Source organism: Crocodylus siamensis, chromosome 5 (assembly GCF_052110815.1).
Source record: "Crocodylus siamensis isolate JL-2025a chromosome 5, ASM5211081v1, whole genome shotgun sequence".
Taxonomy (NCBI): Eukaryota; Metazoa; Chordata; order Crocodylia; family Crocodylidae; genus Crocodylus; species Crocodylus siamensis.
Genome location: NC_143399.1, coordinates 162,357,245 through 162,372,621, shown reverse-complemented (window position 1 = coordinate 162,372,621; position 15,377 = coordinate 162,357,245). Strand labels below are relative to the sequence as shown.

The following is a 15,377-nucleotide window of genomic DNA, read 5'->3' as shown; positions in this document are numbered from 1 at the left end:
GGGTGAAGATAGCACCACCCTATTCCTAAAAGCAAAGCAAATTGCTACATTTCTTACACTGTTTCAGGTGTTAATAGCAACACCTAAAGAAGAATACAGAACCTTTAGCTGTCATATCGTTATTTTTTAAGGTGAGGACCACCGGTCTGTGCTTAATCCTATTCCAATGGCTGAGAGTTTTGCTACAGATTTCCTGGGAATTTTGTCATGGCTATAATGGGAATAGGCTTGGACCCATAGGGCACGTCCAGACAAGTGTGCACGTGCCTCTTGCCCCGCCTCAAACGCCTTTGCAGCGGGGCAAGAGGCTCATGCAAGAACGAAAAGATGGATATCAAGGAGTCTAAAAAAAACCAGACTAAAAAAAGTGGGGCAGGGCAACAGGAGGCTGGGTCCTCCACAGAGATGCTCTGGCTGCTAGAGTGTCTCCATGGTTGGCCCCTCACCCTGGTGCTGAAATGCACAGCTGGCCAGATTGCATGTTCAGCACCAGGGCTCCAGTGCTGGTGCATAAGGGATCAGAGGGGCTGGAGGAGGGAGGGGACTGTGGGAGGGGACACCCGCCAGCTCGACCTACTCCCCCAGCCCCCCCAACTCTGCCCTGCCTGGCCCCAGCACTTACCAGCAGTTGGAGCTGCCATATGGCTGACTGGGACTCAGCCCACACACTTCTGGGCAGAGAGGCAACCCCACCCTGTGCTGCCCAAGGGGGCTCTGCTAGGAGGCCCTAGAGCCCCCCCAACCCTGCTTCTAAGGTAAGTAGAGGCTTTTTTCCCCCCCCCCCTTTTTTTTTTTTTAAGTGATGGTGCCGGGGTAGTGGGGGCAGCCATGGGGGCCTAGGGGTGCAAGTTGGGGGGTGACGCTGGGCAGGGCAGCCATTGGGGGACTGGGGGAGTGGGGGGTGAGGCAACCATCGGGGGAGGCTTCACAGCTGGTGGGGGATGGGGCCAGGTGGGGCAGCAACCAGAGGCCTGGGATGGGGCATGTGGGCTTTGCAAGGGGGATGGTAGCCCCCGTGGGGGCCATTTAGCGCCTGTTGGGGGGGCTGTAGCCCTGTTGGGAGGCCATAGCCCTTGTGTGGGGCTAAGCCCCCTGTTTGGGGGCCAAATCCCCTGTTGGGGAGGCCCTAGACCTTGTGTGGGGGGCTGTATTCCCTGTTGGGGGGCCATAGCCCTTGTGTGGGGGCCGGATCCCCTGTTGGTGGGCTGTAACCTGTGTGAGGGCCATCGCCCTTGTGGGAGGGAAGCAAAATAGATATTCATGAATTCATGAAATGCATTTAGAGTTCACTTTATTATTATGATAAAAGACGTGCCGTAACACTGTAGATATATCAATAAAACATTGTCCAACTGATCGCTGTTGCTCTCTCTCTCTTTCTTTATAGTGGTCTTTTGTTTTACTTGTGGAGGAACATGGATTTTGGGGTATTTTACAGAGTGACTTTGGGATTTTTTTTATTTATTTTTTTAAATCAGGGATTTTTCAGTTTTCCAATAGGGAGTACCAGAATTCCTGCTAGGACCTTGCCTGTTCAGCGCTGGCACCTTGGACTCAGCTGGCTGTGGCTGCCCTCCTGGCTAGTTGGGGCCAGGAGGACAGGCTTTGACAGTTCAATGCAGGCCACCACACCCAGAACATCTTTCAGGCAATAGCTGCCCAGGCGGCTGGGCAGGGGACACATGTGGCAGTAGTGCCGCACAGAGGCCAACCTTGCAGCCACAGCCCACTGGCAGCTGGCCCAGAAGGGTAGATGCCTCTGTTGGCTGTGCAGTCCCCATCCAGGTCTGGCAGGTGCACAGCAGGTCACAGCCAGGCAGCAGCCCCCACTGCCAGACTGCTGCAGTGTATAGAGGGTGGAGGGAACTCTCAGGGCTGCTTCAGCAGTCCAGCTGGGACAAGGGGTAGTGTCCCCAGGTACCAACTGGCTGTACCTCAGAAGCTCCTGAGAGTTAGTAGCCCTGAGCTACTTGCCAGGGTAGCTTTTTATACTGCTGGGGACAGCACAGGTGTCTAGCTCCCCCTGGCTGCAGATCTGGGAGGAGCCAGGCAGAGTTATTTTGCCCCAAGTGGCACAGTTTGCTCCATAACAAAGTGCATGTCTGAGCATGTGCACTGAAGCAAAAAGCCACAGCTCAAATTTGCACAACTTCTATTTGAGCTACTGCAAGTTCATGTGCTTACATGTGTGGACATGCCCATATTGTGTTAATGGTTCAGCTTCTTAGTTTAATGTCAGAGACTGAAAGTTGGACTGAATTAAAGAGTTAGCAATGTAGCTATGATTGAATCATTAATTAGTATGTGGAGAGAATTATATTTAAAGAGCTGATTGCGAGACCAGCCAGAAGAAATCTATTTTCTTTATGGTCAGAGATATGAAAGTCTTCAAAAAATACTGGACACGTAGGATATTCCTGATATTGTAGGATGGCCCAGGTAAAGGGCAAGGGGGTAAAGTAAGAGATGAGCTTGCCTGAAGTCAAAAGATCCAGTGTAAAATGTCACAAGTCACATGTTTAAGCTGAGACGCAAATCTTGAAGGGAATCAGAGCCACAGATCAAGAAGTCTTTGGATGATTCAGAGGACAAAACAGAATATACACTGCAGTCTTTGATGGCTGAACCAGTCAAGCAGCAGAATGAGCAGCAGGCAGCAGACAATGAAATAGGCAGATTTAAAGCATCGGCCAAAACTAAGTGTAGATCTGATATGTGAAGCTAAAATTAAAATTGCTTCACAGATATATTTTTAATAATTCACTTAGGTAGAATTTGATAGGTTGCAAAAATGGATCTTGAGTAGTGCTGTTGTGACAAACAGAAAAGAGCTTTTCTTTAATAGTAAGTTAGTACTGTATGGGGATTCACTATTAGCATAGTGTTTCTGTACAGCATGTTTTAGCTTTTCACAGTATGGGGCCAATAAGAAAATGGACTAGGCAGGAAGGAAGAGAAGTCTTTAAATGGTCACTTAACAGCTTTAACTTAAGATTAGTTAAGGAACAATATAACAGTTCTGACACTGAGGCCCCCTGAGAGATGCTACGTTTAAGAGTGCTCACCCAGGTAATCGCTGTCATAAGTAGTAATCTAGCCACATCTTCATTTAGTTAAAGGTGTGATAAAACATGGAAAAATCCACAAAGTTATTACAGAAAAAATGTACAGGATCTTAGTGGCTGATTCCCATTGCATCATAAATTGAATGGGAAGCACAATGAAGCCTTGAAAGGCTCAAATGTGCCCTTGCACCTGAGCACTGGTCACAGCTGACTGGGGCTCCCAACCATGGAAGTGCATGGGGTCCTTGGCTTGGATGCACACTGATGGCTGGAAGACCTAATCAGGTCTTGTGTTAATGAGGGAAGAAGCAAGTGTCCCATGTCAAGTGCCTTACAAACAAGTATGACATTTCCCAGCTGAGAACCATCATTGTCATAATATCATAACACACACTGGTTCCTTGTCCCAGAACATGAGAGCTTTAGCTTCTAATCTCACATTTTTATTTTCACAAGTAAAATTAATTATTTTCATGCTATTTAAATGTTTTAATATAGCTTTGACACAACCAGTTTTGAAATAATGGATCATCTGAGAATTCATGCAAAGGAAATGATTTCTAAGATAGATATCAGGTAGCACATGACCCCTTATACTGAATTTTAATTTGTAGTTTGTGAGATAGCTTGTACACAAAATTCAGTGAATGCACATAGCTTAAAACCAAGAAAAAATGTTCCTGGGAAAAAATATTGATACACACAGCAGATTCTGAATAGGCTTTTCAAATTTTTCCCTCCCTTACAGAGAACTAATCTAGGTCTGCTGCGGTCAAGGCTATCAATTTTTTTCCCAGGGCAAGAGGGAGAAACATGCTCTCACTGGTAAGAATTATTACTATAATGGAGTTTTAGTTGACAATTCAACTGTTTAGTTCTGATCAAAACCTCTATAAGTATTAAACTTATTTCAAGATTGCAACAAATTGATTCAGATTGTCCAAAGTGACTTTGTTTTGTTCTGTTTTTGCATCTTTTCAGTAACTATGAAAAAATGATGGCATATAGCAGCATATTTACTGTGTTCTTATTTGCCTTGTAGAATCCTGGCCACCATCAAGCTAATGATTTCCTAATGTAATTTTTAAAGTTACCAATGTCTACATACAAGTTTTAATTATTTAGAGCACAGTACCATCCAAAATGTTCAAAGTGCTACACAGGCAATAGGAGACCATCTCCGCTTCAAAGGGTAAACAATTTGAAGAGAAAAAAAACAGCTGAAGAGTAGGAGGAAACTATGCAAAAAGATACAAGGTAACAAAGTCATTCAACTTATTTACCAAACTGCAAAGTTATCTACTGTGCACAGGAAGCAACTTTTTTTTTTTTTTTTTTTTTTTTTTTTAAGAGTAATGTGACTGACAGGGGTTTTCTATCAAAGTTGTAACTTGAAGTAACAAAAGACTATATGCATGTATTAAGACTCTTCATGAACACATAAGCAAGTTTAATCACCATCACTAGCTGAACAAAAAAAGATTTGTATCCCAGCTTCCTATGAAAACTATGGACCAAAAAAATACACACACATATATATATGTATATACATATCCTTATAAGTAGTTTGTATTTCACAATATTGAGGATTTATTATAACACGACAAAGGGTTCAAAGCCATGTAATTGATCAGCAAAGCATAGAAAGTTCTATTGCTTTTTAAAATTATACTGCTCATATTATGTATTCCATTCTTGTTCAATATTCAGCATACTCAATCAATGTTTCTTTTTTCTGCTACTGGTAAGCTGCAATTTATAATAGGAAATATATATATAGAGGATATAAATTCATGCTGAAAAAAAAGCTTTCTGAGGAAGAAATATTTAAAAGTGGAATATCGTTTTTGAGGACTGACTTAAGTTACAGCAAACCAAAAGAAAGCTGTGAAGCAAAGGTTGTGATGGAAATGCTAAGCCAGATTGTTTTGTGTTGTGAGCTGTCAGCATTCATGTACAGATACTGATAGAGGCAACGATGATATCTTAGGGTGATACCAGTTAATTGAGCTTTGCCCTTAACTTCTAACCAGGGTAAACCCCAAATACCATATTTACTCAAATATAAGATTAGGTTTTTTTCCCCTTAATCAGCATGGGGAAAACAGCTCCTCATATTACTATTTGCATACAAGAAAACATCATTAAATACATTGTCTATCATTAAACTGCTGCCAAAAGCTGCATATGCTCAGTAATGGAAACCAACCCCTGCATTGATTAAATGCAACCAACACCAAGCATGACTATAAATAGTGTGACCATATGTCCTAGTTAGCTGGGACAGTCCCAGATTTCAGAGACCGGTCCTGGCCAGCTGTTGAAAATTATAATGGGCATCCTGGAAATGCAGGAGCACAGGCCAGTTTGGCTGGGAGTCAGAGAAACAGGAGCACCTTGCAGGTGGGCATGCGGACACTGCTGCCTGCCTGTACACCACACCTCCACTACCACCTACTCGTGAGACTATGGGAGGAATGGGGCGGTGTCCTAGATGTCCCAAATAAATGTTCTGGATGTCTTGGATTTATTTATGGTCAGCCTAACTATCAAATATATGGCCCATATTGGGCAAACTTGCTGATGGGAACCCTTTTATTTTTGGTGCTTAAAAAAACATGGGTAGGTGTTCCCTCTACAGGGAACTGACGCTGGGCCTAGAGGTACAAGACCAGGCTGGCACTGGGAAGGCCAGAGCCAGCCCTGACATCCTCCCCTCGGTGCCAAAAATGCTACGTTACATTTGATCTTAGCCAAAAGGCTGAGATGCTGATAGAAATCTATCACAAGGATAGGTTTATGCAACCCATCTGAATAAGATACATGACTGTGTCCATTGTACTCAGTCCCCCTCAGCACCAGCTCTTTTTCAAGTCATGGTGGACCACAACACTGAATATATATTCACCTTTCTTTTCCATTTCCAGTGATTCCTGTATCTTCACCAGCCTTAAATGTCTGGCAAACATCACCAAACAAGCCCCAAAACAGCTCACCCAGAATCCCTCTGTCACTCCCTTTCTTGGCCTGGTGCAGATGATTCGTGTGGCCCAATCCTCCATGCAATGGAACTGGACCAGGTTGTTCTGAGCCTCGCCTGCATATACATTTTTGGAGGATCCCAGGACTTGTGACAAGAATATTCAGTACCAGTCATGAGCAGGGGAATAATTAGCACATGGATCTGGAATAATGCTGAGCTATAGGGTCACCATGGCTTGGAATGCTGTTGACTCTGCTGGGGCCCAGCCCAATGAGCCTTTTGGCTTTGGATTAATATCATGCATAGTGTGTACTGTAAGTAGGCATAAAAAAGTGGTGCTTAAAAGTGTGTTTCTGGAGAATCTATGCTAACTTGCAGTATTTTTGATAAAAGGTAACGTGCATCAATTCTGGATGAATGAAGTCTATGGGAACCCATAATTATTTTCCTATATATTTATTTCAAAGTCAGTATTTTCAAATTTGCCCCTCACTTCCATGAGCTCAGCAACAGCAGGGTCTGACAGTAAGGTAGTGGGGTAGGGGGGAAGAAGTTGGGAGATGTAGAGGGCAAGGGGGCCACCTGACTCTCCCAGATTTATTTTCCATGCTGTAACAATGACAGCATGACAAATTCAAAGCAAAACTCCAATAATTAGATTCTATAAGTAGAAAATTCTAATATATTTATAAATGTTCCATATATAAAATCAAATTATTGGGAGGTCACCTTATACTCGAGAAAATATAATAGTTCAAAAGGTACAAACTGTTCTTAGCCCTTGTCTGTACCTAGGGGGTAAGCCTCTGCATACTTAAGTCAACTTCTATTCCCATTCATTTGCTGAAGTTATTATTAGGTAAAATACAGAGTACACTGTATTCAGTGTAATCAGCCTGCCTTTCCAGCTTGTAATGACACTTGAAACCAAATGACTATCATTGTGAAAGTTCTACATATCTCTAGTTAGTAAAGTAGGAGAATGTGATCCAGCCTTTTATAGTATGCTAAAGCATAGTTTTCTTTAAAAGTATAACCTATTGAACATGGAAGGGACTAAATATTTCCGCTTTGATTACAATCGAACTCTTCAGCTGAATGGCTTTTATTTTTAAGCCTTTGTCCAATTTTCTGCCCTTCACTTCATGCATCTCTCTCATCACAATTCCCTACTATGGTGCCGAGAGCAATAACTGCAGGTTGTTTTGAGACTGGCACTGCCACAGGGAACATCAGTCAACACCACTCTTCCATAATGCTTGTGCCAACCCAATGGTTTGTACTCCCTGTCTATGTTTACATTAGCCAAGGGCAAATAAGTCAAAATAACCATCTCAGCTGAAATATGAAGAAATTCACTACTACAATTTTTATGATGGAATTCAAATAGCCTCTAAGGCTGCTTGCAGATGTGCTTGTGGGGTGTGGGGGTGGGAAACAGTGCTTTACTTTAAACTCAGCAAGCCACCGCACTGAGCCCAGTACATACCCAGAAGAGGCAGTGCATTAGTTGCACCTGGCTTTTCCAATGTCTTTAGGTACCAGGCACTTCAGGGGGCTTTTTTGGTGCTTTTATCTAATGGCCAATTGATTCAGCATTAGCTAAAAGCACCAGAAAGCCCCACTGAAGTGACCAATCTATACAGACGCTATACAGCCAGGCTGAAGTAACGTGCTGTTGCTACTGGTAGATCGCATTTTAAATTTTTTTTCCACATCTGTCAACACCCTTTATGTCCACCATTATATTCATATGCAGTATCTTTGGGTGCTAGAAGTAACTGGGTCAGATTTACTGAAAATATTGTTTTGGAAAAAAAGGTTCAGGTGCTTGCTAGCAAGAAGTCTGCTAAAGATCAGTAACTGCTGGAGAAAAGAAGCTACCAACTCAGTGACATGAGGCTGGAGGGGGTTCTACAAAAAGTGGGCTGCACCTGCTGAGAAGAAAGAAGGACAACAACAGACAACAATGTGGGATAACTTAGTTTAAACAAACACAAGCCTGTAACAAGCCTCATGTATAAAGTATACCTGCCCCTTCAATCTGATGCTGAGGCTAGTAAAGCGAGCAAAACGCTGGCTTGCATCCATAGATGCTTCTCAAGCAAATTCCAGGATGTCATTCTCCCCTTGTACTCGGCCTTGGTGAGTCCAGTTAGTGTGTCCAGTTTTGGGCTCCTCAATTCAAAAAGGATGTGGAGAAGCTTGAGAGGGTGCCGATGAGAGTGAGGCACATAATCAGAGGTCAGGAAAACAGACCTTATGTTGAGAGGCCAAGAGCTATGGGACACTAGCCTGGAAAAATGTAGGCTCAGGGGCAATCTAGTAGCCACCTATAAGTTTATCAGGGGCGTTCACCAGGATCTGCGAGAATGATTGTTCATCACAGCACCCCAAGGGATGATAAGGTTGAACAGTTATAAACTCTTGCAAGACAGTTTCAGGCTGGACATAAGGAAGAATTTCTTCACTGTCCAAGCCCCCAAGGTCTGGAATAGCCTGCCACCAGAGGTGGTTCAAACACCTACACTGAACGCCTTCAAGAGAAATTTGGATATTTATCTTGCTGGGATCCTATGACCCCAGCTGCCTTCCTGCCCTTTGGGCAGGGGGCTGAACTCGATGATCTTCTGAGGTCCCTTCCAGCCCTAATGTCTATGAAATCTATGAAATCTGGCAAACGGAGACTAAGGAGAACTGTGAAATCCTCTCCAGAGTACAATGGGACAGTGTTGACATAGGGAGGTGTAAGTTAAACTTTTGTGGGCCCTTTATTTCACATGGAGTCACTGGTTTCTGAACTTCTTTATCCATGACACCATTTACTGTGGGCAGGAATAAGGGGAAAAGGCATTAATTCAACTCTAGCCCCATGGCAATTCCTGAGGTGGGTATCTCTGCAGCCACAAGGATGCAAAATACAAAGAATAAATCATGCTTTTGTCAAACAATGTCAGGGGAATAAAGGGAGTGGGCATGAGAAAAAACATTATAAGGACCTACAGATGTACATGGGTTCTGTAGCCAATTCTGTGGCAGTGGTGTTGGAAGAAAATATAGGCTTGTGGAAGACTCAGGTGAATGAGGGGGATATGGTCTGCACTACAACAAACTGACAATAATGACAGAAGTTGAAATTCAGAAGGATGACTTGTAAAATACTTGACTGCAAATCAGACCTAGGCCATTGGTCGTCTGTCTGCAAGTTATTTCACCTCCCTATGATTCAATTTCTCTAACTGTCTGATAGAAATAAGGGACATTTATACATGTGCTCTGAGAGTGGCGGGGAGGCAACTGTTCTAATTATAACACCTGAAGCATCATGTGTATCCAGTGTCCCTATGCTGCAAAATGCTGGCAGGAGCACTTTAAATAAAACTTGCCAAACAAGCTTTAGTTAAACCACCCCTGCCACAATTTTACATGGGATGCAGGTAATTACCATGCTCCAGCAGACTCAATTAATCTGCTTTGACATGCTATAATTACAGCACAGTGGAGCAGCCTTGCTGCACATGTATAGTCACCCATAGATAATGACCTCTTGCAAAGTGCTTTAAGGTGAAACAGTAGTAACACTAAGAGCCATGTCTGCTCTCTTCTGGTTTATAGTTTTCTCGTACAAAGGTTGTGTCTTTGGATTTTGCGCAGAGGACCAGAAATACACCTTAAATGTGTCCATTTGAATAAATGAGCAGGAGAGTCACATAATAAGGCACCCCTGCCTCTGTCAGCAGAACTCTTTAATAAAAGAACCCCCCCCCCAAAGCCACACACTTTCCTGCCCATCTATGTCTAAAGCCTCTTCTCAGCTTCTCCTGCTTTCTTGTTCCCAGAAGAGCTAAGACAGAACTTCAAGGATCAGCAATCAAAGGTAGAAAGGAGTCAGTGCTTTGTGACTGGTTCTCTGAGGCCCCTGGCATAAGAGTCTTCAAAGCAAAACCAGAACCTAATGAATAAAGCTTTGATAACTCCCTGGAACTGCCCTTGTTCTTTCCTGTACTTTATTTGAGAAAAATGAATGCTATCTATCTCACCTGCCAGTTTCATAAAATTGCCTTTTCTTATTGCAGAATATTATGCAAAGTTGCAATTTTATTTTTTAGTATTTACTCTTCAATATTTAATTATTTAAATTGTCTAACTAACACGTAAATAAACACTCCAGTCACAAATCTTTTGAAGTGCACTAAGACTTTATATCTTGCTGAGAAACATTTCCAAGCATATCTTCTGTCCATTCATTATTCATTATCATCTGCTTTTTGCCTAAATTCTGTGAAACTCTTTTTCAGCTTTTAGATGACAACTTTCCACCTACAGTCTTATTGTTTATTTCATACAGATACAATACTTAAAGCTACAGAAAGGAAACCCTGTTAAGCTATGCTAATACATTAAAAATAAGTGTGTCACTGTGGATCAGACCCAGATACATTTACATTAATTGTGAGTTCTTATAAGGACAGCAAACTAGACCCATTTACAGTTGTTTGCAAAGCATGAAATGACTTCATGTGAGCAGTGCAATCACACATAAACAAGATAAGAAACCCAATGAACTGAATAATATTGCTTCTTTTTTCCCTATGAATAAGTTATATAGTCATATTAAAATAAACATGACAATAATTTTGATGGTATGGATGAAAACACAACTCTTACTTCACATTTTTTTTATTGTATACGAAGAAAGATTTCAACATATATCATTACAAGAAGGTGTAAAGTTATCCTTTTTGCAGTATAGGTTAAAGACTTTTACAGTTCTCTTTTATCACGTCTTGATGATATCTCTCAAATTTAAAAAGTGGCTAGTTTCCACTAAGGTGTGCTTAAAGACTTTGACCATAGTCAACATGAGAAGACTCCTGTGGGCTAACTTGTAAGATTAGGGACACTGTTAACACACAAGATGGAAATACCTTTCTCCTTGTGCTAAAATGGAAAAGAGCAAAAGTTATATTTTTGTATTCCTCTCTTCTTGTTCTTGTGACATATAAAGAATTTTAAGAAACCTCCTAGAGTTTGCTAGGATTTTGGCTATTCTTGTAACAAAGGTAGGTTAAAAAATTTTTTTGTTTGCAGTTCTTGTGATGATGGTCTAGTCCTATTTTAATAGGACTTCCTGAGGGATGTCTTGTTATAAAAATGAGAGCCGATAAGTACCAGATCATAGCATCCATTTTAAAGCAGAACACCCTGTTGAGATAATGGGAGTTCTCTTTTAAAAAATTATATTATATGGTCCACAACCTCAAGACAAGTTTCCATACTAATACATTACAAAAATATTATTTATTTGTGTGACAAAAATGTAAAAAAAAACTTATAAACAAGGAAGTTGACAGAAAGAGTGCTGTTTTCATTCATACTATCAAAATTAGATGAAAGAACACATTCTCACTCTTATTTTAATAAGACTATATATGTTCATCATGTGAAAAGCAGCAATATTATTCAATCAATTGACGTTAAACGTGCTTAGTTCTGACTTCTTAAAAATAGAAAAAAAATTAAAGATGTATTAAAGCTACAGCATTTCCCTTTTTAAATTCACTCTAGGGTGTTGGCCTGTGATTAGTCACACATGCTGTGTGCCTCTAGTTACAGCTCTCCACTTGGCTGGAGACAAGCGCCCCAAATGTTTGAGAGGTCTGGCAACTTACTTTTACTCATTTTCTCAATGCCAATGACTGAATTTTTCTTGCTGCTTCTGAGAATGGGAACATTTATTCATGTTTGATAGAAAATTTTTCTATTTCAGGTGATCTACTTGTCTCTAGCGGGTGTCAAATCCATGAAATTTATTGCATAAAAGGAAATATTTAAGTAAGTATAGATATTTTTCCCTATTCATCATCTAGATAGGATCCACATATTTGTTACAAATGGGTTACAAACAGAAATACCAGAAATAAAAAGGTAGATTTTGTATAAAATTCTCCTCGTAGAATCATAGAAGTAGGGTTGGAAGGGACCTTATAGATCTTCAAGTCCAACCCCCTGCCAGGGCAGGAGAAAAAACTGGGCTCAAATGATCCCAGCTAGGTAGGCATCAAGCTTCCTCTTAAAGACCCTCAGGGTAGGAGCCAGCACCACTTCCCTTGGAAGTTGGTTCCAGATCCTAGCCGCCCCGACTGTGAAGTAGTTCTTACGGATGTCTAATCTAAACCTACTCTCCAACAACTTGTGGCCATTATTCCTTGTTATGCCAGGGGGGGGCTAGGGGAAACAAGGTCTCTCCCAAACCCTTCTGGTTCCCCCTAGTGAGTTTATGGACTGTCACCAGGTCCCCCCTCAGCCTTGCTGAACAGGTTCAGGTCTCGCAGTCTCTCATTATAGGGTCTGCCCTGTAATCCCCAGATCATGTGGGTGGCCCTCCTCTGGACCCTCTCAATGTTGTCCACATCTCTCCTGAAGTGGGGTGCACAGAACTGGACACAGTACTCCAGCTGTGGCCTGACCAGTGTTGCATAGAGGGGGAATATCACCTCCTTGTCCCTGCCAGAGATACACCTGTGGATGCATGACAAGGTGCGGTTGGCCCTTCCAACCATGACCTTGCATTGTCGGCCCATGTTCATCTTGGAGTCAATAATGACTCCAAGATCCCTTTGGAGCCTCCGTGCTCTCAAGAAGGGAGTTTCCCATCCTGTAAGTGTGGTTCCCATCTTATAAGTGTGTGTAGTCCTCCAGCTACCTCTGGGGACTACAACATGGAGACTTATGACTCTGACAGTAGAACTAATACATACATAGAACACGGTGCACTGCCTAGCAGATAATAATATATGAGACATGACTACTCTCCCTTGAGATTGTCAATACTTAAGAATAGGGTTTGTTACTTAACTAAAGAAGGGGAGTTTCTTGACTTGAAGGAATGTTTGTCATGATCTGTCTAAATTAAAACTACCACACCCAATCTTCAAGGGAGAAAGTTTCCAGTTTCAAATAAAAAAGAACCCTCACTGGACTGAGTGCAATAGCCATTGGGAGGCCTACACAATGGGCAGGAAATAAAATGACATTTTCTGCAAGCGTTAAACTGGATATAATGGTAAGTGGCAAAAATGTAGGTCCAAGTCCATGATCTATCATCTCATCAGACTGAAAAACATTTGATGCCAGAAGAATCCATTTGATGCTAAGTTATGTATAAAATTTCTTTTTATTGAATATGCTGAGAACATCTTATAACATTACATAATAGGGCTGTGCAAAGTTTTGGTTCCTGACTCAATTCAGTGGAGATTTGGCCCTATTTGGTGGCCAAATCTCCAAATACAAATCAAACCAGGAGACCCTTTAATCTCTCCGAATTGAATCAAAACCCTCCGAATACATTTAGAGAGATTCAGAAAGATCTGGAGATTCGGACATAGACACAGCTTTAAATGTTTTTTTTTACATATCTCTAGGTAACAGGTAGCTGTGAATGCTGCAATGCTGGGGTGCATGGAGCATCCCACAGGAGTGCGGGGGGCTCCCCAGTGTGCTTGCCAGCAGAACCAGAAGTGGACCAAAGTACTTTCAGTCCACTTCCAGGTCCACTTGGGAGTGTGCTGGGGGCCCCCCCATGTGCTCCCAGCTCAGTGGCTGGTGCCTCCTGGGTCTGCAGGGGGCACCTGGGGTTCCCCTGTGGCTGATTGCCAAGCCAGTTAGGCACGGTAGGGCCCCCCCAGCAGTGGACTGGAAGTACTTCCAATGCACTTCCAGGTTCACCGCCAAGCACATGGAGGGCCCCCTTGTACTCCTGTAGGATGCTCCATGCGACCCAGCAATCACGAGATGCACCTGCTACCTCGAGGTATATAGAAAAAACTTTTAAAGCTGTGTCTATGTCCAAATCAGCATTAAATCTTCAGAATAGTATTTGGCCAAATCAAATCAGGGACAGTGATCCAAATCAACTAATTGAATCACTGTCCCTGATTTGGGCCAAATCAGTATTGAATAGGGCCCATTTTGCACATCCCTATTATATAATGATATATTATCATTCATGCTTTTTAATTTCTATCTTTCATATTCTTTGTAGAGGGAGGGAAGGAAGGAAAAGGGATGAGCAGTGGAAAGGATAGCTAACCATGGTGACTTGGCCCAGCATTTCAAAATGACAGTCACTACCTTCTATCCCCAGTCTTGATACCAGACTTTTTAATACATTCAATAAACATTGGATGCTTGTTTTTAAACTATATATTTTCCATAATGGCAATTGATTTCTTCTCTTGGCATTTTTCTGAGATGATTCCATGTACCTGTTAGTACTTATTTTTGGTCCAAGTCCATGATTAACTGTTTTGCACCATGGTTCTATGTTTGTTCAGAATCCAAGACAATTTAGAAACAATATCACTTTGCTGCAACTTGCCGTCTCTGACGAGCCCTGATCAGAAAAATAGTTTTGTAAGAAATTAGTGAATTTCCTTAAAAACTATATTATTGCCATCATAAACCTGGACAGACACAGCAGCACAAATAAAATCAAGTAGTCATGTCTAGTGGTACAGACAAATTATATCTCTGTCAAAAGGTAGTTTTTATTCCCAAAGGGGATACTGAGCTAAAGCAGGTCTGAGACTGGCTGCTTGTGGATGGCCCCAGTAGTGAGAAGACATTTGACTGCAAATCTCTTTGTTAGAAATGCCATGAGCCTGATCATCAGAGAAAACAACCACCTACCACTAGTCATAAAAGTTACATTTTCACTTGGGTACTTTATAAAGCAGAGTCTGGGAGGAAAAAAAGAGCTATTTTTCAGTGATTACAGTAGCTGTTTACTACTGTATCTGATAAAGTGAACTTGAGTTTAGGAAAGCTTATGCTGTACATATGTGTACATACACACACACACACATATCAAGGCTGTGCAAAACTTTAGGTGCTGATTCAATTCAGAGGAGATTTGGCCCAATTCAGTGGTGGAATCTCCAAATACGAATCAAAACAGGAGACCAATCGATTTGAAGGTCTATGAATCAATTTGGAAAAGATTCATAGAGCTTCAGTGATTTGGGCAGTCCCCACTGTCTACAGCAGGGAGCAGGACCCAGACTCCATGCTGGTAAGTAGGGGGGGGCTGGGGAAGGGACCATGGGGGGTGACCCCTGCCAGGCTCCATCCACTGCCTGCTCCCCCAGCCTCCCTAAGCATCCCTTGCCCACTGTCCCCACCCCCCATGGCTGTCCTGCTTGGCCCCAGCTTTTTAAAAAAAGCCCCTATTCACTGGCAGCTGCCAGGTGGTGGGGCCAATCTTCACTGCCCCCAACTGCCCCATGCAATGTGGGGGCTCTGTCACAAGCCCCCCATGGCTGCCT

The 15,377-nt window shown here is 42.3% G+C and overlaps 1 protein-coding gene and 1 pseudogene across 1 annotated transcript in view; both read right to left on the bottom strand.

The window, feature by feature from the left end:
* THSD7A (thrombospondin type 1 domain containing 7A) overlaps window positions 1-15,377 on the bottom strand; it is a 528,740-nt gene that overhangs the window by 226,268 nt on the left and 287,095 nt on the right. The window lies entirely within an intron of this gene.
* On the bottom strand, window positions 5,708-5,838 carry LOC149864847 (U2 spliceosomal RNA; annotated as a pseudogene).